Here is a 23,033-nt window from a genome sequence, read left to right on the forward strand (position 1 = left end):
CCCTCCTCGTTGTTTATGCATGGAAGGACATCAAAGGTTCAGAATAAAGTTCAAGTTGATGCTTCAGAGCCTATTCTTTTGTTGGCCGATAAATCCAATGGAGAATGCTCTGAGATAGTTCTCAAGTTTTTCCTTGAATGCAAGAAAAAGCACCCCAATTGCCATGGCTATGAAACATGTCATGTGAACCCAACATCAACATTGTCAAGTCCCTTGTCGTCATCAACACCCGTCGCATATGATTTCTCTCTGACTTCGTTTGAGTCGATGTGCCATCAACCTCAGCGAAGAAATGTTCGCCATGTCAAACTTCGCAATATTAAGGTCAGCAAAGTCCATGTCCAATTCCCCAAGAGTGTGGACAACAATCATCGAGACTGCCTTTTTCATATCAGTAAGGGCGGTATTAGAATTCATACTATGGTGACTAGCAACCCTTCAACAGTTGTTGCCTTCATCAGGTTCTGCTGGAAAAAGTATCTTAATCACGCCAAGTGGCATGTGTTGGCCTTGACTGTGAATACACTAGATATGTCCACAACAAAGAGCGTAAGAAGCTTCCACTTGAGCAACAAGTTGCTCTCTCTAATCAAGAGCCACAATGCGCTTCTGTCTTCCAACTCTGTGTGGGCAAGCATTGCCTAATTTATCAGCTATACCAGGCTCAGGCTAGGAGTCTTAGCCTCCACTTCTCCGCAGCTTCCTTGACAATGACACCGTTGAATTTGCAGGTGCCACCATTGGCAATGACATCGCAAAACTCAAGTTCTATAGCTTGGGTATCAGAAAACCCGTCGATGTGCAAGGACTGGGTATCAAGGTTCATAATCAAAAATTTGGCAACTTGGCTTCATTGGAGAAGCTAGCAAAGAAGGTTGCAAACATAAGTCTTAACAAGGACAAACGCATCACTGTCAGTCAGTGGGAGAAGTCCAACCTGGACCGTGACCAAATCAAGTATGCACACTTGGATGCCTATGCGAGCTTCGAGGTTTATATGCGACATTCCAACATAACCGGTTATCTTAGAACCCACTGAAATGTTTGTTTCTGGGTGAAATATGTAACTGGTTATCTTAGAGCATGTTGAAATGTTTCCTCCCAAGTGAAGTATGTAAGAAAAGGTTGTTGAGTCTTGATCAAGGAAAATATGTACACGAGCATTGTTTCTTTATATTATGGTTATGCCTAATTTTCTAGGTGCATTTTTGATATGACGATGCAGGGAAGCAAATGTTCTTGTATCATCATAATTTTGTTCTCATAGAAGACAAGTGAATCTGAATAGAAATGACTTATATTTTGCATTAATACTCGCAATACAAATGTTGCAACATTATGTGCACTTAATTTAAAGAAAATTGTGACACACAAAAGGAAAATTACTCCATACCCTCAAGAGTATAAACTGGGCCACACAAAAAAAAACGCCAACGACCTATGAGTATAAACTGTGATGAAAAAAAATCGTCAAGCTACTCCATACCCCCAAGAGTATAAACTAGGGCACAAAGAAAACTCCAACGACCTATGAGTATAAACTATGATGAAGAAAAATCGTCAAGCTACTCCATACCCTCAAGAGTATAAACCGGGGCACACAAAAAAACTCCAACGACCTATGAGTATAAACTGTGATGAAAATAAATCGTCAAGCTACTGCATACCCTCAAGAGTATAAACTAGGGCACAGTCAAAAAAAAAATACTCCAACGACCTACGAGTATAAACTGTGATGCAAAAAAATCGTCAAGCTACTCCATACCCTCAAGAGTATAAACTGGGGCACACAAAAAAACTCCAACGACCTATGAGTATAAACTATGATGAAAAAAATCGTCAAGCTACTCCATACCCTCAACAGTATAAACTGGGGCACATAAAAAAAACTCCAACGACCTATGAGTATAAACTGTGATGGAAAAAATCGTCAAGCTTCTCCATACCCTCAAGAGTATAAACTGGGGCACACACACAAAAAAAAATACTCCAACGACCTACGAGTATAAACTGTGATGCAAAAAAATTGTCAAGCTACTCAGTACCCTTAAGAGTATAAACTGGGGCACACAAAAAAAACTCCAACGGCCTATGAGTATAAACTGTGATGAAAAAAATCATCAAGCTATTCCATTGCCTCATGAGTATAAACTATGGCATATATAAAGAAAATATTACTCCAACAACTTATGAGTCTAAACTGTGATGCAAAAAAAATCATCAAACAAACTTCGAAATAACGTGAGTATAGATTGTGTCATATAAATAAAATTTACTCCAAAAGCTCACGAGTTTAAACCATGTGATAAAATATAGCAATTTTACTGCAATAACTTACGAGTTTAAGCTGTGACATAAAATCTATCACTCGAATAAACTTACGAGTATAAACTGTGACATAAAAATATACTCCAATGCCTCATGAGTATAAACTATGGCATATATAAAGAAAATATTACTCCAGCAACGTACGAGTCTAAACTGTGATGCAGAAAAATCATCAAACAAACTCTGAAATAACATGTGTATAGATTATGTCATGTAAATAAAATTTACTCCAAAAGCCGAGGAGCTTAAACCCAGTGATAAAATATAGCAATTTTACTCTGATAATTTATGAGTATAAATTACGACATAAAAATATACTACGCCAATATCTTACGAGTCTAAACAATGGTAGTACAAATAGAAATAAACTGATGGTTCAAATACCTGACGAGCTAACTATGGTCAACGTGAGCAAATTTATGTGATTAGTCTAAGGAGTGGTGCACTAAGAAAATACGAACCATGCTTCAACTACTCAAGACATAAAAAAATGTTTTGTAAATGGTTATAACAATGAGTGGAACATAAAGAATGACATAGTTGCCCATCGCGAAGTAAAATGCTATATAATAAAAGGCAAAATAAAATGAAACACAAATATGAGAATGACTCATTCCTATCAATTTTGAAGAAGGAATGTGTGCTCCATGATGATCTCTATGCTTGAATATTGTTTGTTACTTCCATGATGGGCCCAAATGGGATACTAGCGCCAAGAAGGTGGTGTCATAAAAGAGCACCACCATGCTCAAAAAGTTTTCGACAACCCCAAACGGATGCAACTCCACTGAAAGTAAATAAATATGAAAGTTCATGGGAGAAGATTCAAAAGAGTGCAGGGAGCAAGTTTTACCCTGAATCTCCTATAGTACTAAGCATGACTTCCGAAAACTATTCTCCATAGATTTTGGGCGAATATTAGATCCAAAGATCTCCTAATATGTAGGACTTGTGAGACGTGTAAATGGAAATTTGTTCTGGGTACCCCATGGCGCGCGGGAGGGATGTTCATCTACATCACTCCCATATATAACTTTATGCAAGCACATGAAGATCCTACCCTAGGAGGTTGGGGGAAAATCAACCTTACGTTATCCAATATGCTAAGGACAAATTCATCCAAAGATGTCCAAGGCTAGCGAAACACAATAGCTTTGAAGGTTGAAGGCATCCACAAATGTTACATACATATCACCTTTTATATTTAGGGTGAATGCCAAAACCTCTATCGAGGAATACATGGGTAAAGTTCATCTCGCCCTTCAACAAAAGTGGGAAGATATTGTTGACTTTCGAAATCATTTGGCCACTAAACAAAGCAAAATACATCATGTTGTTGAGGCGACCGTCCATCTCGAGGCTCATTGTGTATATAAACATGCATACTGCATCATGAGGCTAGGGTACATCAAACCCTACAACATGAGCTACGTAAAACAAAATACTCTGAATCACATGAGTATAGTAAGATGTTCAAGGCAACATGAATGTGGATTGTTAGCCAAATGTACAAAAAAATTATATATAGTCTAACATCTTAAGAGTATAAACCATGCTACAACAAATCAACGAAAATAAAATATTCATCAAAAATTTGAAGTTCAAACGTGTGCATATAGTAGTAAATACTCCTAACATCAAATTAAATAACCATATGTCTAAAAGTGCTCTGATGCTTCAAGAGACAAAATTGCAAGCATACATTATTCTCTCGAGCAAAAGGTGCAAGAGCAATAATATTTCGCCAAAACTTGCCTCACTGGCTCAAATTGGAAATGCAAGTATGCATAAAAAATCACTGTCTTGTCAGCCTACATAATGATTGATCTACATTTTAGAAGTGTTTCTGGAAAATAGCAGAATCACTCATAATCAAGTGGCTAAAGCCCACCCGGGAGTACCACCGAAACGAAAAAAGGATCAATTACGCTCCTTTGTTTCTTTTGAACAGAAATATGTTAACAACAAACAATATCTTCTATGAAATCGTAGAAAGTTAAAGAACAATCAATTTCAAACATATGACCCAATGCCATATCAACATAAGTTAGGTCGTTGAAATAACCTTCTAATGCTTAACAAGATAAAAGTATAGGCATGGATATTCTATGTATAAAAAAAGCCTACTCTTTCATGAGTCTAGCGAGACACCAAACTAATAGCATCATCATTTAAAAAAAGGGTCATGTGAATTAACAAAAAATAATAGTCAATAAATATGATCAACTTGACAAATACATACAAAAGGTATACCATTAAAATATGGTGGTAAATCAAGAGCATTGGGACAGGGGCACCATCATCCAAGGGTGCTACATGTGAAGCATATATCCAATGGCACATGGGGAAAATGCACACTCAATATCTAGTGCAAAAAGAAAAAGAAATCCTCCCAACAGGTTGGCGATAAATCCATTCTTGCCATATCCTAAAATACTGGGGGCAAACCCATCAAAATTTGTCCAAAATAATCAAAAGAAATCCTCCCAACAGGTTGGCGATAAATCCAATCTTGCCATATCCTAAAATTTATCTATACACATGCTTCCGAATTTCTCAATGAAAAAGTTGTGGATGAGCTCATACCATGATCTTTCATATGGTATATAATCCTAAGGGTGCAATGTAGTGCAACCAGACATCAAACCAAGTGACCTTCAGGTTACATATGGTTATGCCAATTTTCATGTAGAACAAATTCTACGGGTTGAGGAGTGACTTCTGTTGAGGAGAAATTATCTCAATTAAATGTTTTCCTCCATTAAAACGAGGAAGAATCTGCATATCTTCGAAATAAATAACACATCCTCAAGAAAAGAGAATTGTGTATCTTCTTGTGTCACTCTTGAGATAATAAAATATGTGATTTCCCAGCAAGCTAAGGCTCAATATATGGAGACATAGCATGCCAACGAGCCAAGATATGTCAAACCATACCCTCCATATGGTAGTTTGACTGCTTTTCCAACCGATTGTTAACATATAGCTTATATAGTTGTCGTGTACCAAGATTCAACACGTAGCAAAGCTATATATTCTATTGACAAACGTTCAAATTTCATTAGAACTAATTGTGTCCTTGTTACAATAAAGTTACAACCATGTTTGATCAAGACTCGGCAAAAAAATTGCAAGATGTCCTTCTTGGATATTTTGCAACACAAAAAATGTCGCATGTTTTCCCAAATTGGCATATACAAAGGAAAAGTTGTACAAAATTGCTTTCCAAGTTATTGTTAGGTGAAGAGCTTTAAGCCTCAGTGTGACAATTCATAGAGGTTGGCACAATATGGATGTCTCCAGTCTCCTACCAAGTGTGGCCTGGCACTTACAAGGGGTGCGACCAATCACTTTTAAGGACTTGGCCCTCAAAGCCACCGACATAGCAAACCATGAAGGAAAAAGTTGCTCATTGGAAAGAGTTACGACTAAAATGAGCAAAAAAGTACTCCAACATAAATTATTGGCACGATGCAAACACATCGATAGAAAATACTTTGATGTTACGCAAAGTATGATTCGCTAGCCGCATGACTAAAAAAGCGTGATATGTGTATCCTTCATATGGAAAATATAAAAGCCCAGGTTATATGAGTGGAAACTAGTAGCCACATGTGATAAAAAAGAAATATAACACTCCCATGCTATAAGAGTATAAATTGGTAGCCATATATGAAGAAAAAGAGATATAATGCTCCAATGCTATATGAGCCTAAACTACAAGCATTGTGTGAAACTTTGAACACACACATAAATGCTCCAATGCTATATGAGCCTAAACTATAAGCGTCATTGAAACATTTTTACGCGCATAGAAAATGCTCCAATGCTATATGAGCCTAACTATAAGCGTGTTTCAAAAATGTTGAATTTGATCCAACCTTCATGAGTTTGATCTCGCAATGTTAAGTTGTGCGCTCCAAAAAGAAAAACTTCCGAGCCTAAATTGAAATAAAAAATGCAATGTGTACAAAAAAACTGCACATCCACGTATACCTGGCATACACTTGAGTAAGATCATATGCTAAAAAAACTAAATCCATAGCTCATGTTCGCATGGAAATACTCCAAGCATAAAAAAATGGTTGTCCTGTTTCAAGCTATGGACCCGAATCAAATATCTCTTCAGACCCAAACCTCGAGGGGCATTTGTTGACATGGTTTTGACCAAATCAAAATAGAGTGCAAATACTGTACCAAAAGTTAGATAAATGCAAACGGCAAAAATCTATTTAATAATGAAAGGAAACAATTTAAAAATAGTCGATCGTTCAAAGCAATGGCTAATGAAAATAATGGTATGATATATTGCTGAATGTTGATATTACGGACATCGAAAAGAGCCGGTAATTATAAAATGTGACGGAAAAATAATAATCATCAAGTTGTTCTCCTAAGGAAATTGTAGAGGAGAGATAGCTTGTGTGCGTGTACCGTCACCGACCGTAGAATTCTCATGTCAACATAAAATCCCGGTATCTAAGATGGGCGGCGGTATCAGCAAAATATAACACGTATGAGCACGGCACCACCAAAATGTCATTGTGAATTAACTAAATTTATAGAAAATATAATCTAAAGCTAATAATAACATTGAGTCATTGGATAACACGTGCGTATATACATACACGTATAAGATGTACGTACATGACATGACCTATATAATCCAATACGTAATTGATTTCCTGATCAATGCATAGACATGCATGCATGTGTATTAGCTTCTCCAACTAAATCAAGAGGCCCATACGTGTGTTAATCCAAGCCATACCTGCACGCAATTAAAGCTTAATCAAATAATTAGGCTCAATGGGCCCAAGACCTACACGTTGTAAAAAACTTGGCCTTATTAAGCCCATATTGGCTAATGGGACCTTGCCCGTTAATTAGAAATAAAGAAAGAAGAGAAAGGAAGAGCAGCCCACGTTCCCACGATCTCACGTACACAGAACGTGGGCAGGCGAGCGTGGCAGTGATCCAAAAATCAGCGCTAGGTCCAGCCCTCCCTATAAATACCTCCTCGCTCAGCATACACAGGGTCGGCCTTTTAGTTCGTTCCTTTCCTCTGCCAAAAATTATACACACACAGTAGCACAGAAAGGAGAGAAGGAGGCAGGCCTGCAGGAGGTTTGAAAGGTGAGATTCAATGGTTCTCCTTTAGCCCCTGGTTTGGCCATTGTGGTACAGGCCAGGGAGCTTTCTTCCCATTCTTCTCCCAGATCTCTAACCCTTGGTTTGGCCATCACGGTACAAATCAAGGGGCATGTTTCATCTTCCCAAAATTCTTGTTCTTGCTTCGGCCATCGCGGTACAAATCAAGGAGCATGTTTCATCTCTCCAAATTCTTGCCCTCGGTTCGGCCATTGCGGTACAAACTGAGGTGCATGTTTAATCTGTATTATAATTTCATCTTTGGTTCGGCCACTGCGGTACAAACCAAGGAGCATGTTATAGCTACGTCAAATTTTTGTCCTTGGTTCGGTCATCTTTGTACCAATCAAGGAGCATGCATATTTCTTTTACATGTTGCATATGCTTCGTCCTAATGATCTCCTTCTCGGTTTGGCCCCTTAGCGATACAGGCCAGGACGAGCGTCTCGCTTCTTGGTTTGGTCCCTATATGCGGATACAAATCAAGAGAGTGTCATAGGTATGAAAACCTCATAAAAATTGCCTTAATTTGGTCATTATATTTTTGATATGACTAAGTTGGAATGAAATTATGAACGTGCTAAACTGAACTCATGATAAATTCTTGTTTGGTTCCGTTACGGGCATCATGTGTCACGCTAGTTGCAATACAAACAAGAGCATAAAAATATATATTCCTTCACTTGGTTACGCTACATGCGGGCATTATCATATTGCTACGCGGTGTTAGTAGTAATACAAGCAAAGCAAAACTTAATTTAAAATGCGTTCATGATGCACTTACCAAAACCGAAATCATGCAAGATGAATTATAAAACATGTTGCATCATAAAAAACAATCTTACTTGGTTGCGCTACACGCGGGCATTATCTTAACGCTACGCGGTGTTAGTAGTAATACAAGTGAGAAAAAACTAAACAGAATATTCAGGCCATATATTTGGTCCAAAGTCAAATAAAATATGGCATGAAATGCTCCAACGTTATAAGAGCCTAAACTATTAGCATCATGAAAATTGCACATCATAAACCAACTTTACTTGGTTACGCTACACGCAGACATGATATTCGTGTTATACGGTCTTAGTAGTAGTACAAGCGAGATAAAACTAAACAAAATACCCGGGCCACATGTTTTGGCAAAAGTGAAATAAAATATGTCATGAAATGCTCCAATGCTATAAGAGCCTAAACTATTAGCATCATTACAAATGGATATCAAAAACTCACTTTACTTGGGTTACACTACACACGGGCGCCAACGAAATGACGCTACGTGGAGTTAGTGGTAATACCATGTGTCGGTGTCATAACTGGCGGATCTCGGATAGGGGGTCCCGAACTGTGCGCCTAAGGCGGATGATAACAAGAGGCATGGGACACGATGTTTACCCAGGTTTGGGCCCTCTTGATGGAGGCAATACCCTACGTCCTGCTTGATTGATATTGATGATATGAGTATTACAAGAGTTGATCTACCACGAGATCGTAGAGGCTAAACCCTAGAAGCTAGCCTATGGTATGATTGTTGTTGTCCTACGGACTAAACCCTCCGGTTTATATAGACATCGTAGGGGGCTAGGGTTACCCAGAGTCGGTTACAAGGGAGGAGATATACATATCCGTATTGCCAAGCTTGCCTTCCACGCCAAGAAGAGTCCCATCCGGACACAGGGCAAAGTCTTCAACCTTGTATCTTCATAGTCCAACAGTCCGGCCAAAGGATATAGTCCGGCTGTCCAGAGACCCCCTAATCCCGGACTCCCTCAGTAGCCCCTGAACCAGGCTTCAATGACGATGAGTCCGGCGCACAGATTCATCTTCGGCATTGCAAGGCGGGTTCTTCCTCCGAATACTCCATAGAAGATTTCGAACACAAGGATAGTGTTCGGCTCTGCAAAACAAGTTCCATATACTACCGTAGAGAGAATAATATTTCCACAAATCCAATCAGCTGACACGTTCAGCAACATGACATCATCTCATGGCCCGGTCATTATTCGAACCGTTTTTCTCAACCATCACTACACATATCGCGGGGCGGTTTTCTTGACACGTGTTGTCGAAGCAGAGATCGTGTCCCCCTTATTACGAGATTCTCATCAATACGGACATGGGTAACCCAACCGTGCCATCAATTACGGCGCTCGGGAATAAGCGATTTTACCAAGTAAGTGGGGAGGCGCATCACCTCTTCCTCCCTTATAAAGGCACAAAGCTTCACCCTTTGTACCCACGCCTTCTTCCTCCTTGCTTATCCATTCTCGCGCACTCGAGCTCCAGCGCCCAAGTTCGCATCTTTATCCTCAAACCACTCCAAGCATGTCCGGAGCGGGAGGCAAGTGGATGGTCTCCTCCGTCACGGAGGAGAACATCGCAAAGCTACGGGAAACCGGATATCTGGCCGCGGACATCACACACCGGCTGCCAGATGCGGGGCAGATCATCCCTACGCCTGCACCCCACGAGAGGGTAGTTTTCCTTACCCACTTTATCCGCGGACTGGGATTTCCACTTCACTCGTTTGTCCGCGGGCTCATGTTCTACTAAGGGTTGGATTTTCATGATCTGGCCCCCAATTTCATCCTCAACATCTCGGTGCTTATCATCGTGTGTGAGGCCTTCCTCCGCATCCGGCCCCACTTCGGCCTGTGGCTGAAGACCTTCAATGTTAAACGGTGGTGGTCGGCCAGCAAGCGGAGTGCGGAGGCGCCATGGTGGGCAAAATGCCTAACGTCACCTGGCTTGAAGGCTCCTATGTGGAGACCATAAAGGGGTGGCAATCGGGGTGGCTCTACATCACCGAGCCGCGCGACACCAAGTGGGTGGCGGCCCCCGAATTCCGATCCAGAATCCCCATGCGGCTCACCTCCTGGAAAGAGAAGGGCCTATCCTGGGGTTCCCCGGTAGAGCTGACCGGACTACAGACCTGCATCAAGAACATGATGGGCCAGAAAATCAAGCTCGTCAACATGGTCTAGGTCATGCTCTTCCGCCGGATTCTTCCGTGTCAACGACGGGTATTCAATTTGTGGGAGTTCGACCCGGCCAAGCACCAGACGCTGCGAGAGCTCTTCGACACGACGCACAAGGATGTCTGGAAGGTGCTGTTCAAGGGCGCCGAGGTACCTCCTCCCCTTATCGAAGACCGCAGACTCAGCGCAAAACGCCATGCCAATCCGGTAAGTTTTTATATCTCGCAGGATATTTATTTGCCCCCGCTTAATCATGTGCGGGATCTAAGCTTCCATGCCATTAACAGGACAGGGTAGAGACAGCGGAGCAGATCGATTGCCCAACCCCCCTGCCTGAAGATCCTGTAGATGCTCTCCTAACGGAGATGCTGGTTCCGGCGCCTTACGAGGTGCCGGCGAAGAAGACCAAGAAGAAGGCCGCGGGGACCCGAAAGGGTCTCCGGCGCAAGGTTGTATCGAACTCATCGTCCGATAACTCTGACGCGCCCTCCTCCCAAGAAAACGAGGAGGAGGAAGAGGAAAGTCCCCCCCCCCTAGCCGGGGGAGACAAGAAAAGGAAGGCCACCCCAATCGGGGAGGCCGAAGGGTCCAAGAAGGGAAGGACCCTCCTTCCGGACTGCTCCACGACGGCCGCCCACAGCGACGACGAGTGGTTACCCAGGGACAAGCCCCTGGCGAAGTCGTAAGTATCCGGATACCATAGTAATTCATGGTATGTTTTATTGCACTGCTTCTCCTTATGCCGAATATGATTATGCAGTCCGTCCTGAGCCCGTATTGACATATCTTCGTCGGATGGTTCTTTGGACTCGTCGGATATGAATAGCGATTCACTTCCGACCGCCTCCACCCCTTGCCCTACGGACAACGTCGAGGTGTTGTATCAAAAGGCACCGAGCCAAGGGGAGGTAGTCTTGGGGGCGCCTCGAGGAGACCTTCCGGACCCTGGGCGCAAAGGTAGCAAAACTCCCATGGGCTCCAAGTTCGGCCCCCAGACGAACACTGCGCCGGAACCTTCGGTGGTTCCGGACTCCGGCAGGCGACCCCCCATTAAGAGGGGCAAGCCGCCCGTGCCGGTGGCCTCTGTCCATCCAGAGGCACCGGACAACTTGCTGGAAGCGCTTCGCGGCGCTTCCATCGATGAAGAGCACCGCACTATCATGAGTGCGGTGATCGAGAAAGTTCAGTCCGCCAAAAACGGACTAACCGAAGCTTGTGCTAGCATCCTAACAGGCTTTGAGGTAAGCAATCAAAATATAGGAAAAATATTACCGCCTAGACAGTAGCCCCGATGCTCTGTTTGGCGTTCGCGAAGAAAGGCCGAATAGAGGATCAAATAATTGTTGGGGAACGTAGTAATTTCAAAAAATTTCCCACGCACACGCAAGATCATGGTGATGCATAGCAACAAGAGGGGAGAGTGTTGTCCACGTACCCTCGTAGACCGAAAGCGGAAGCGTTAGCACAACGCGGTTGATGTAGTCGTACGTCTTCACGGCCCGACCGATCAAGCATCGAAACTACGACACCTCTGAGTTCTAGCACACGTTCAACTCGATGACGATCCCCGGACTCCGATCTAGCAGAATGTCGGGGAAGAGTTCTGTCAGCACGACGGCGTGGTGACGATCTTGATGTTCTACCATCGCAGGGCTTTGCCTAAGCACCGCTACAATATTATTGAGGATTATGGTGGAGTGGGGCACCGCACACGGCTAAGAGATCAATGATCAACTGTTGTGTCTTTGGGGTGCCCCCTGCCCCCGTATATAAAGGAGCAAGGGGGAGGAGGTGCGGACAGGCAAGGGGCATGCCAGGAGGAGTCCTACTCCTACCGGGAGTAGGACTCCCCTCTTTTCCATGTTGGACTAGGACTTGGGGGGAAAGAGAGAGAGAGAGAGAGAGGGGAAAGGAAAGGGGGGGGGGCACCGCCCCCCTTCCTTGTCCAATTCAGACTTGGGGGGGAGGGGCACGCGGCTGCCCCTTGGCCTCCTCTCCTCTTCCTACACTAGGCCCATTAAGGCCCATTAGGCTACCGGGGGGTTCCAGTAACCTCCCGGTACTCCGCTAAAATGCCGATTTCATCCGGAACACTTCCGATGTCCAAACATAGGCTTCCAATATATCAATCTTCATGTCTCGACCATTTCAAGACTCCTCATCATGTCCATGATCACATCCGGGACTCCGAACAACCTTCGGTACATCAAAACATATAAACTCATAATGAAACTGTCATCGTGATGTTAAGCGTGCGGACCCTACGGGTTTGAGAACAATGTAGACATGACCGAGACACGTCTCCGATCAATAACCAATAGCGGAACCTGGATGCTCATATTGGCTCCTACATATTCTACGAAGATCTTTATCGGTCAGACCGCATAACAACATACGTTGTTCCCTTTGTCATCGGTATGTTACTTCCCCGAGATTCGATCGTCGGTATCTTAATACCTAGTTCAATCTCGTTACCGGCAAGTCTCTTTACTCGTTCTGTAATACATCATCCCGCAACTAAATCATTAGTTGCAATGCTTGCAAGGCTTAAGTGATGTGCATTACCGAGAGGGCCCAGAGATACCTCTCCGACAATCGGAGTGACAAATCCTAATCTTGAAATACGCCAACCCAACAAGTACCTTCGGAGACACCTGTAGAGCACCTTTATAATCACCCAGTTACGTTGTGAAGTTTGGTAGCACACAAAGTGTTCCTCCGGTAAACGGGAGTTGCATAATCTCATAGTCATAGGAACATGTATAAGTCATGAAGAAAGCAATAACAACATAGTAAACGATCAAGTGCTAAGCTAACGGAATGGGTCAAGTCAATCACATCATTCTCCTAATGATGTGATCCCGTTAATCAAATGACAACTCATGTCTATGGCTAGGAAACATAACCATCTTTGATCAACGAGCTAGTCAAGTAGAGGCATACTAGTGACACTCTGTTTGTCTATGTATTCACACAAGTATTATGTTTTCGGTTAATACAATTCTAGCATGAATAATAAACATTTATCATGATATAAGGAAATAAATAATAACTTTATTATTGCCTCTAGGGCATATTTCCTTCAATAATGACTCAGGAGTCTAATCAGAATATGTCTATGTGCATATGCAGGCTTCACTGTTGGCCGCTGCCGCACGTACTGCGGAGGTCGCTGCGCTGAAGTAGGACCTTGAGCGGTCCGAGGACGAGCTCGACCTTATCAAGAGGTAGCTCGAGGAGAGCAAAGGTAAGCAATACCTTGTCTATATATTAAAAAGAAATTTGGTTATAAAATAATAGGATCATCATGAATTTGCCAGGGCCCACGACTGAGGTGGCGACCCTGAAGAAGGCGCTGTCCGAGGCCAAAGACAAAGCGGCCAAGGAGCGCATTGAGTGGGAAAATCAAGAAGCCCGGGTAGGAGAGGTGCAGCAAGAGCTCGAGGCTCTTGCCAAAAAACACGAGTCCTTGGAGCTGGACTCTAAGACACGAGAGTCCGAGCTTGCAAAGGCGCTCGAAAGCGCACGGAGTGCCAAGGCTGAAGCCCGCAAGGCCCTCCAGGAGATTGAGGCGGTGAAGGAGATAGCGGTGGGTAAGGCATTTATTATGCAAAGCAAGCATGTGAAGGAAACTTTCCTTTACTTACCCGAATTCGGAGCTCTCCAGGAGCGTTCGCAGATCTTCCCTGCAGTGTGCTTGATGCCATGGAGTTTTACCGAGCTGAGGAGGGGAGCTCGATGGAAAAGTTGTTCTGGTCTCAGTATACTTGGACCGAATACCCAATGCCCTTGAGCGACCAGCTGAAGCAACTGGTCGAGCTTCACAAGGCGGCCGAACAGGCCATGAAGGGTCTTATAGTCCGGATGTGGCCTGGTGATCCCCTGCCTAGCAGCTACTTCGGTCTGGTGAGGCGGCTTATGGATGCCTGCCCACGGCTCGAAGTCATAAAGCGGTCCGTCTACATCGAGGGTGCGCGCCGGGCTTTTGCCCGGGCAAAGGTGCACTGGGCGAAGTTGGACGCCCTGAAGCTGGTGAAGGAGGGGCCACCGGAGGGCAAGGAGCATTGCTGCCCCGAAATGTATTATGACAGTGTCCTGAAGGGTTCCTGCCTTGTGGCGGATGAATGTGCCAAAGATGTAATTTTTGAATGAACATGCTCGTGTGATCCTGTAATGTGAAACGAGTTCATTTGCGCTATGCAACGCTTTTTGAATTTAAAATATTACCTTCTGTGCGGCCGTTTATAAAATCTGAGAGTTGGCCAGTCGTCGGCTTCTGCCCCCATGTAACTAGTACTGGGGTGTTCGGGATAAACCTGAGCACTCTTTATCCCAATTTTGGGTCCTTCGAGGGAGGTGTTCAGCAGAACGAACCAGGCAATCAGACTATAAGGCTTTATCACTCTCACTTAGCCATAGAAACCTACAATTTTAAATTTTGGCGAAGCCCCTAGTATTCGGAAGGCTGAATTTGGGGCGCTATATACGCCTAAGTCGGGTAAGGCCGACTCCTCGTCCGATGCGGAAAAAGTCTTTAAGGACTTGAGACCTCTCGAACAGCGACCAGCTCTCGTCTTATCATGACAGTCAGTTTTCGGCTTTCTCTACTGAGGTGCTCGTCCGGAAGAACCGGGACACAATCGCAGTAGTTCTCCCAGTGCTACCTTAGCCGATATAGCGGAACGTAAGGTACCAAAACATGGGAGCCGGGCAAACCCAACTATTGATCCAAGACATGATTCGGAGCTGATGCATATAATGCTATAAGTTCGGGGTGCCGCAATGTCGAAGGTGTTCGGACTTCTCACGTCGTATTATGGGGTAAACGAAAGCCCCTGGCGCACTGGCCATACCAGAATGTACGAGTGCAAGTTGTAGTAAATGAACATATACATAAAAAAGGATGGATAATGCCATAATAGACTAATGCTATGCATTGTTATTTAAATAATACGTCGAAGCATACAGATACAAGTACTGCAATAAGAAAAAGATAGGACTATTTGACATGTCCTGTTCAAGGGCAAGCTGCGTATGGGTAGTAAAAAGTGAGTGTATTGATTGTTATTAGAAACCACCTGGGGGTTCCCTTGTACGTCTTAGCTTCTTGCCTCCTTGGTTGTTCCTTCCCGTAATGTGTCCGGCAATCATACTGCCAGAAAGGGCTTCCAGGGGGTAAGGTCCTGAAAGAGAAAAAATGATAAAGGTATTCAGCCCCTAGGGAGGTTAAGCCGCATTATGGGACGTGCCCTGATCGTGCCCCCGCCTATGCCCATGGTATTTTCAGTGCGTAATTATGTACGCGCGGCACGGATTTCGTCACTTGACTGGGACTGGGACGAGGGCCGAATTGCTAGGAGAGCTGTCAATGTGCCAGTCGATCCTGTTGCAGGTTACTCCGGACTCGCTTGACGGTATCCAGGGGCTGTATCGCCGAATTGGCGGTTTGCCTTAAAAGGTTGCTTTGTGCTTCTGCTGCGAAGGCCGTAGTGTGCTCTTCCGTGCGGACCGAGCGTTCTGTGTTTCCATTGACTGTTATGACCCCCTAGGTCCTGGCATCTTGAGCTTGAGGTATGTGTAATGCGGTACCGCATTGAATTTTGCAAATGCGGTTCGCCCGAGCAGTGCGTGATAGCCACTGCGGAACAAGACGATATCGAAGATTAACTCCTCGCTTCGGAAGTTGTCCGGAGATCCGAAGACCACTTCCAGTGTGATTGAGCCCGTGCAACGGGCCTCTACACCTGGGATGACGCCCTTAAAGGTGGTTTTGGTGGGTTTGATCCTCGAGGGATCTATACCCATTTTGTGCACTGTATCCTGATAGAGCAGGTTCAGGCTGCCGCCGCCATGCATAAGGACTCGAGTGAGGTGAAATCCGTCGATGATGGGGTCTAGGACCAATGCGGTGGATCCGCCATGACGGATACTAGTGGGGTGGTCCCTGCAATCGAAGGTGATCGGACAAGAGGACCATGGGTTGAACTTTGGGGCGACGGGCTCCATCACATAAACGTCCCTTAGTGCATGCTTCCGTTCCCTCTTGGGAATGTGGCTTGCGTATATCATGTTCACCGTCTTCACTTGTGGGGGGAACCTCTTCTGTCCTTCCGTGTTCAGCGGCTGGGGCTCCTCCTCGTCATCGCTATGCAGCCCCTTGTCCTTGTTTTCGGCATTTAACTTGCCGGCCTGCTTGAACACCCAGCATTCTCTGTTGGTGTGATTGGCTGGCTTATCGGGGCTGCCGTGGATTTGACACGAGCGATCGAGTATGCGATCCAAACTGGACGGGCCCGGAGTACTTCTTTTGAATGGCTTTTTCCGCTGACTGGATTTAGAGCCTCTGAATCCGGCATTGACTGCCGTATCATCGGCATTATCGCCGGTGCTATGGCGCTTGTGTTTGTTACAATGTGGTTTGTCGTTGGCATCTTTAGTATCCGAAGTGCCCGGATTCCTTGATGTGTTGTTGCTGCGAGCCAGCCAGCTATCCTCGCCCGTGCAAAAGCAGGTCATGAGTGTTGTGAGGGCTGCCATGGACTTTGGCTTCTCCTGGCCAAGGTGCCGGGCGAGCCACTCGTCACGGATGTTATGCATAAATGGCGCTAAGGCCTCTGCATCCGGACAGTCGACAATTTGGTTTTTCTTAGTTAGGAACCGTGTCCAGAATTGCCTGGCCGATTCCCCTGGCTGCTGAGTTATATGGCTCAAGTCGCCAGCATCCGGTGGTCGCACATAAGTGCCCTGGAAGTTGCCAAGGAATGCATCTTCCAATCCTCCCAACTGTCAACGGAGTCTGCTGGCAAGCTATTCAGCCAATGCCGAGCTGGTCCTTTGAGTTGTAGTGGGAGGTACTTGATGGCATGCAGATCATCACCGCGAGCCATGTGGATGTGGAGGAGGAAATCCTTGATCCATATAGTGGGATCTGTTGTACGATCATACGATTCGATATTTACGGGTTTAAAACCCTCCGGGAATTCGTGATCCATAACTTCATCAGTGAAGCATAGGGGTTGTGCGGCGCCTCTGTGCCGGGCTATATCATGACGTAGTTCATATGAGTCTTGTCTGCTGTATTCGGCCTGGCCGGATTTACTTTTAGTGTATCCGGCGTGACAGTCGTCGTCCCGTGTTGGCGCGCGCCCCCGTGACCCGTATATCGACCTTGCATGTTTTTCCCTACTTTCCAATACGTCTCGCAGGTCTTGCATGTTGCCCCGGGCCTTGGTATTTTTCTTTGGTTGGCGGCGGAGTGCGGGCTGGACTTCAGGCTGAAATGCCTCTCTGTCTCAGCCACGAGGTGGCTGGTCAGCCGCATCGTACACTGGTGATGTGGGTTTCAATGCTTCCTTCTCGAGGTGAGGTAGCAACCTGCGCTTTGGGTAACTCTTGGTTGGGCGCTCGAGTTCGTATTCCTCGGCCGCAAGGACGTTGGTCCATCTGTCTACTAGCAAGTGTTGATCAGCTCGAAGCTGTTGTTGCTTTTTCTTCAAGCTATTTGATGTGGCTATAAGCCGGCGCTTGAAGCACTCCTGCTCGACGGGATCCTCAGGAACGATAAATTCTTCGCCGCCGAGGCTCACCTCGTCTTCGGAGAGAGGCATGTAATTGTCCTCCTCGATTCTCCATCTGTTGCCCGCTCTGGAGGGCTAGCTTGTTCACCCTCCCACTCTAAATCATGCTGGAGGGATTGTTGTCGTCTTTGGCACTATCCGGAGTGTTATTATCTCTTGTGCCGGTATCCCTACTTTTGCTATGGCGGGACTTATAGCGGCGCCGCTGACGTCGGCGATTGGGTTGCTTCTTGGAGGGGTCATCCTCCATTGTCTCGTCGCCATTGCCTTATTTGGGGGTGTCCACCATGTATATATCATATGATGAGGTGGCGGTCCAGCGCCCTATGGGCGGTGGTTCCTGTTCGTCTCCTACATCGTCGTCCATACCGTCGATGTCTTCGGAGTCGAAGTCGAGCATGTCAGTTAAATCGTCGACAGTTGCTATTAAGTGGGTGGTGGGTGGGCAGCGAATTTATTCGTCATCCGCATCCCATTCTAGCCGAACATAGTTCGGACAAGGTTCTCCTGACAAGGAGAGGGACCTTAATGAATTTAGCACGTCGCCGAAAGGCGAGTGCTGAAAGATATCCGCGGAGGTAAACTCCATGATCAGTGCCCAATCGGATTTGATAGGCATGGACGCAGGCGACTCGGAGTCTGTGGCCGGAGACGAACCTAGTGGTTCGGCAACACGGCTCTCGTAAGGGGTGAAGTCAGTGTCCGGCTCCATCGCCACTGAGAGTGCGGCCTCCATGGCGGAACTACAAAAAAAAGACACATCCGTGACATTTTGGGCCAAACGAAAAAAATTTCTGTCATACATATGACACTTCTATGACGATAATTGTGACAAAACCCGATATCATCATAGATGTGGTGGGCTCCTACTTCTATGACAAAAAATCATGACAGAAAATGGGCTTTTCGTCCTGGGCGGTCCAGAGACGCAGCTGCATGACATTCTTTGGGCCGTCCATGACGGGAAAAACCGTGGTAGAAGCGAGGGGGAGGAAAATTTCGGGGAGTTCCCGGTTACGGTGGGAGGTCGGGGGCCGAGCGATGCGCGTTTCTCTCGTACACGTACGCGCGTGTGTGCGAGGCGTTGGCTCTAACTGAACCCGAGCGAGGCGTTGGGCTCTAACTGAACCCGAGCGATTGCACTGCAGGCTACACGTTACTGAACCCGAGCGATCGAACTGAACCCGATCGAGCGATTCCTTCGCTACTGCTGCTAACTGAAGCCGATCGATTGGATGAACAGTGAGCGTTGCAGGGGGGGAGGGTGGATGAACAGTGAGCGGTGGCGTTGCCTCTGGATGAACAGGACCCCGTGGTGTGGTGGAGGGCTGGATGAACAGTAGACGGTGGAGGGGTGCCCGTGGAGGGGTGGTTGAACAGGACCCTGTGGTGTGGAGGGCTGGATGAACAGTAGACGGTGGAGGGGTGCCCGTGGAGGGGTGGTTGAACAGTAGCCGGTGGAGTAGCGCGCGGTGGAGGCTGGATAAATAGGAGCCCGTGGAGGCTGGAGGAGGTCGATGGTGGAGATGAATAGCATCCCGTGGAGTCCTGTTTTGCGGTACAACAAACCCCTCCCGATGAACAGGACCCCCGTTTCGACCGTAGCACTCCAACACAAGTCCGTTTCGTCCGTTTTGCGGTACGCCACACCCCTCCCGATCAACAGGACCCCCGTTTCGACCGTAGGAGGTCCATTTCGTCCGTTTTGCGGTACGCCACACCCCTCCCGATCAACAGGACCCCCGTTTCGACCGTAGGAGGTCCGTTTCCTCCGTTTTGCGGTACGCCAGACCCCTCCCGATCAACAGGACCCCGATCCGAATGTAGAAGGTCCGTTTCCTCCGTTGTGCGGTACGCCAGGCCTCGTTTCCATCGCCTGTTCCGTCCAAACCCTCCCGATGAACACGACCACGCATTCTGTTCTGACCCAGCCAGTTGGCTCCCACGCGTTCCGTTGCCTCCCGATGAACACGGCGCATTCTGTTGCCTCCCCATGAACACGACGACGACGTTGTTTCTCCGTTCCGACCCAGCCATGTACACGAGCCCTGGTCGTACGTATGCGCGAGTAGGCGTTCGAGACCCCGCCCGTATGTACACATATGTGGTCGTATTTTCTTTCTTGCACCCTGGCCACTGTACGTACGTGTACATGCGACGTGCGCGCCTCTACTACGACACGTACGCGCCTCTACTACGACACATGCATGCCTCTACATCCACCAGTATATACGTATGTACACGTTTGCAACCAGAATGACAACGCTACGTATGCTTTGACTAGGTGGGTCCCGACTGTCAGGCACTTCCTTGCTTGCGAAGATGTAGCTGGTGGGTCCCAACAGTCAGGGGGCGAATCGTTTTTTTGCCTGGACGCACTTCCTTGCGTGCGAAGATGTAGCTGGTGGGTCCCAGCAGTCAGGGGCAAACATTTTTTTCGCAAAATACGGTGGCCCGTCCGGTGGGTCCCCGCTGTCAGGTGGAGGAATAATTATTTTGCATGTAACAGTCCACGTCTAATGGAAGCTGTTCCTTGACCATGTTGACCACGCCGTGCCGAGAGCACCAGGGCGGTGGACAATGGCGAGGCCTAGGAAGGGGACGACGCGAAGCCGGGGAAGACACGACAGTGGATGCCCACACGTAGAGGAGTATGAGGGTTCACTCGTTCGCTGTGGTGTGAGGCTGCCGTCGCCGTAGAATAACAGGGGGTGTCGGTCGTTGACCATGTTGACCAGGCCACGCCGAGAGCACCAGGGCGGTGGACGACGGCGAGGCCTAGGAAGGGAATGACACGGAGGCAGGGAAGACTTAGCAGTTGTTTCCCACGTGGAGGGGAGTACGACTGTACGAGGGTTTACTAGTTCGTCTGCCGTCGCCGGAGAATAACAGCAGGTGTGGGTGAGTAGAGGGATGGCTAGGCCAGCGATGGGAGTACGGTGGGGCAGTGAGGCCTGCGTGGAAGCACAGCCGGCTGCGGGGAGGAGGGAGCAGGCAGTCCCGCCGGCGCTTGTTTGAGCGGCTGGAGCAGGAAGAGCAGAGATTGAAGAAGCACGACGGCCGTTCGATGGACATCCAACAGTCACTGCTTTTGCATCAACATTTTTTTAGGAAAAGCCTCAAATCTGTGGAAAACATCATGCAACCCATCTGCCATTATTTCTAATAATTTATAGCCCATTTGCTAATTCTTAAGGTTTTTTGGAGCCCATATTCTTTTTGTTAGCATTACAACCCATATTGTGGCCACGGTTAAAAAATTATACGAAAATTTGCATATTTCGGTGCGGTCCAAACTGTTTTTAATCCCGAAATTTTGACTCACATTCAAACTGGTTTTAAAAATAAATGTATGTCAATATAAAATCCAACAAATTCTCCACGCATAAAAATTAATGTAATTTAAAATCTCGAAATGAAAAAACATATATTTGAAACTAATTGCCGGTTTGATGTGTTTTAAAAATGTACAGCCCATTTCTCATTACTGATGGGCCATTTTCTCATCCAGTCGAATGAAAGCTCTCCTCGTCTTGAAAGATTTGCAGCCCAACAGGCCTAACAAAGCGACTTACTTGGCAAATCACAAAATAACTGGGCTGTGGCCGTGGACCCAGCTGTCAGCCTCTCCTTGTACAGTACTCTTCCGATGGAAGTCGTTCCTTGACCACGTTAACCACGCCACGCGGAGAGCACCATGGAGGTGGACGATGGCGAGGCCTAGGAAGGGGACGACGCGGAGCCGGGGAGGACGCGGCAGCGGAAGCCCGCGCGGAGAGGAGTACGAGGGTTCACTGGTTCGGCTGCGGTGTGAGGCTGCCGTCGTCGCAGGGCCTGGCCAGCGGGGGGAATAGTAGGGGGCGGTGAGGCCTCCGCGGCAGCACAGCCGGCCATAGGAGGCAGGAGCATGCGGCACGACCGGGGCTGCTTTGGGCGGGTGGAGCAAGAAGACCAGAGGTTGAAGAAGCACTACGGCCGTTGGATGGACATCATACGGTCACTGGAGCTAGAATCGTTCATATTAACTAAATTGACAAAGCCCTTTGTCCCCGTCAACTTAGTAGGCCCACAAGTCAGCCTCCCACCAAGGTGGGTCCCAGCTAGCCGGGGGAGTATTCATTTTTTTGTGCGTAATAAGGAGGCACTTCTGGTGGGTCCGAGCTGACAATGGGGGGAATGTTTTTTTCGCGAAATACGGTGGCCCGTCAGGTGGGTCCCAGCAGTCAGGGGGCAAACGTTTTTACGCAAAATACGGTGGCCCGTCCAATGGGTCCCTGCTGTCAGTTGGATGAATCATTATTTTCCGCGTAATAAGGAGGCACTTACTTGCTGCGGCCGTGGACCCAGCTGAGACTCTCCACGTACAGTATACTTCCGATGGAAGTCGTTCCTTGACCACGTTGACCTCGCCGCGTTCCGTTGCATGCATGCGTCCATGGGCGTGGTGCGTCCCCACTGTCAGCCTCTCACGTATAGTCATCTTCCGATGACTCTCGGTTGTTGACCACGTTGACCACACCATGCCAAGCGCACCCAGACTGGAACGACCCGGAGATGGGGAAGACAGGGCAGTGGAGTCGCAGATGGAGAGGAGTGGGAAACTTCACTGGTTCGGGTGCGCGGCAGCACAGCCGCGGTGCCGCCCACGGGAGACAGGAGCAAGAACAGAGGTTGAAGAAGGAGCACCGCTGTTGGATTAACATCCAACGGTCCAGCTGCTAGAATCATTTGTTGATTAATTTGACAAAGCTGTGCGTACACGTCCGCTTAGTAGGCGCACAAGTCAGTCACCAAATCTGACGGGTCCCAGCTGTCAACGGGATGAATAATTTTTTTCGCAAAACAAGGAGGCACTTCCTTCTGTGCGAAGATACAGCCGGTGGGTCCCAGCTGTCAGGTGGAGGAAACTTTTTTTTAGCTTAATAAGGAGGAACTTTACTTGCGTGCGACCATGGACCTCGTGGATCCCAGCCGTCAGGCTCTCCACGTACAGTCCTCTTCC

This window comes from Triticum urartu, chromosome 4A (assembly GCF_056163025.1).
Source record: "Triticum urartu cultivar PI428250 chromosome 4A, HENAU_Tu73, whole genome shotgun sequence".
Taxonomy (NCBI): Eukaryota; Viridiplantae; Streptophyta; class Magnoliopsida; order Poales; family Poaceae; genus Triticum; species Triticum urartu.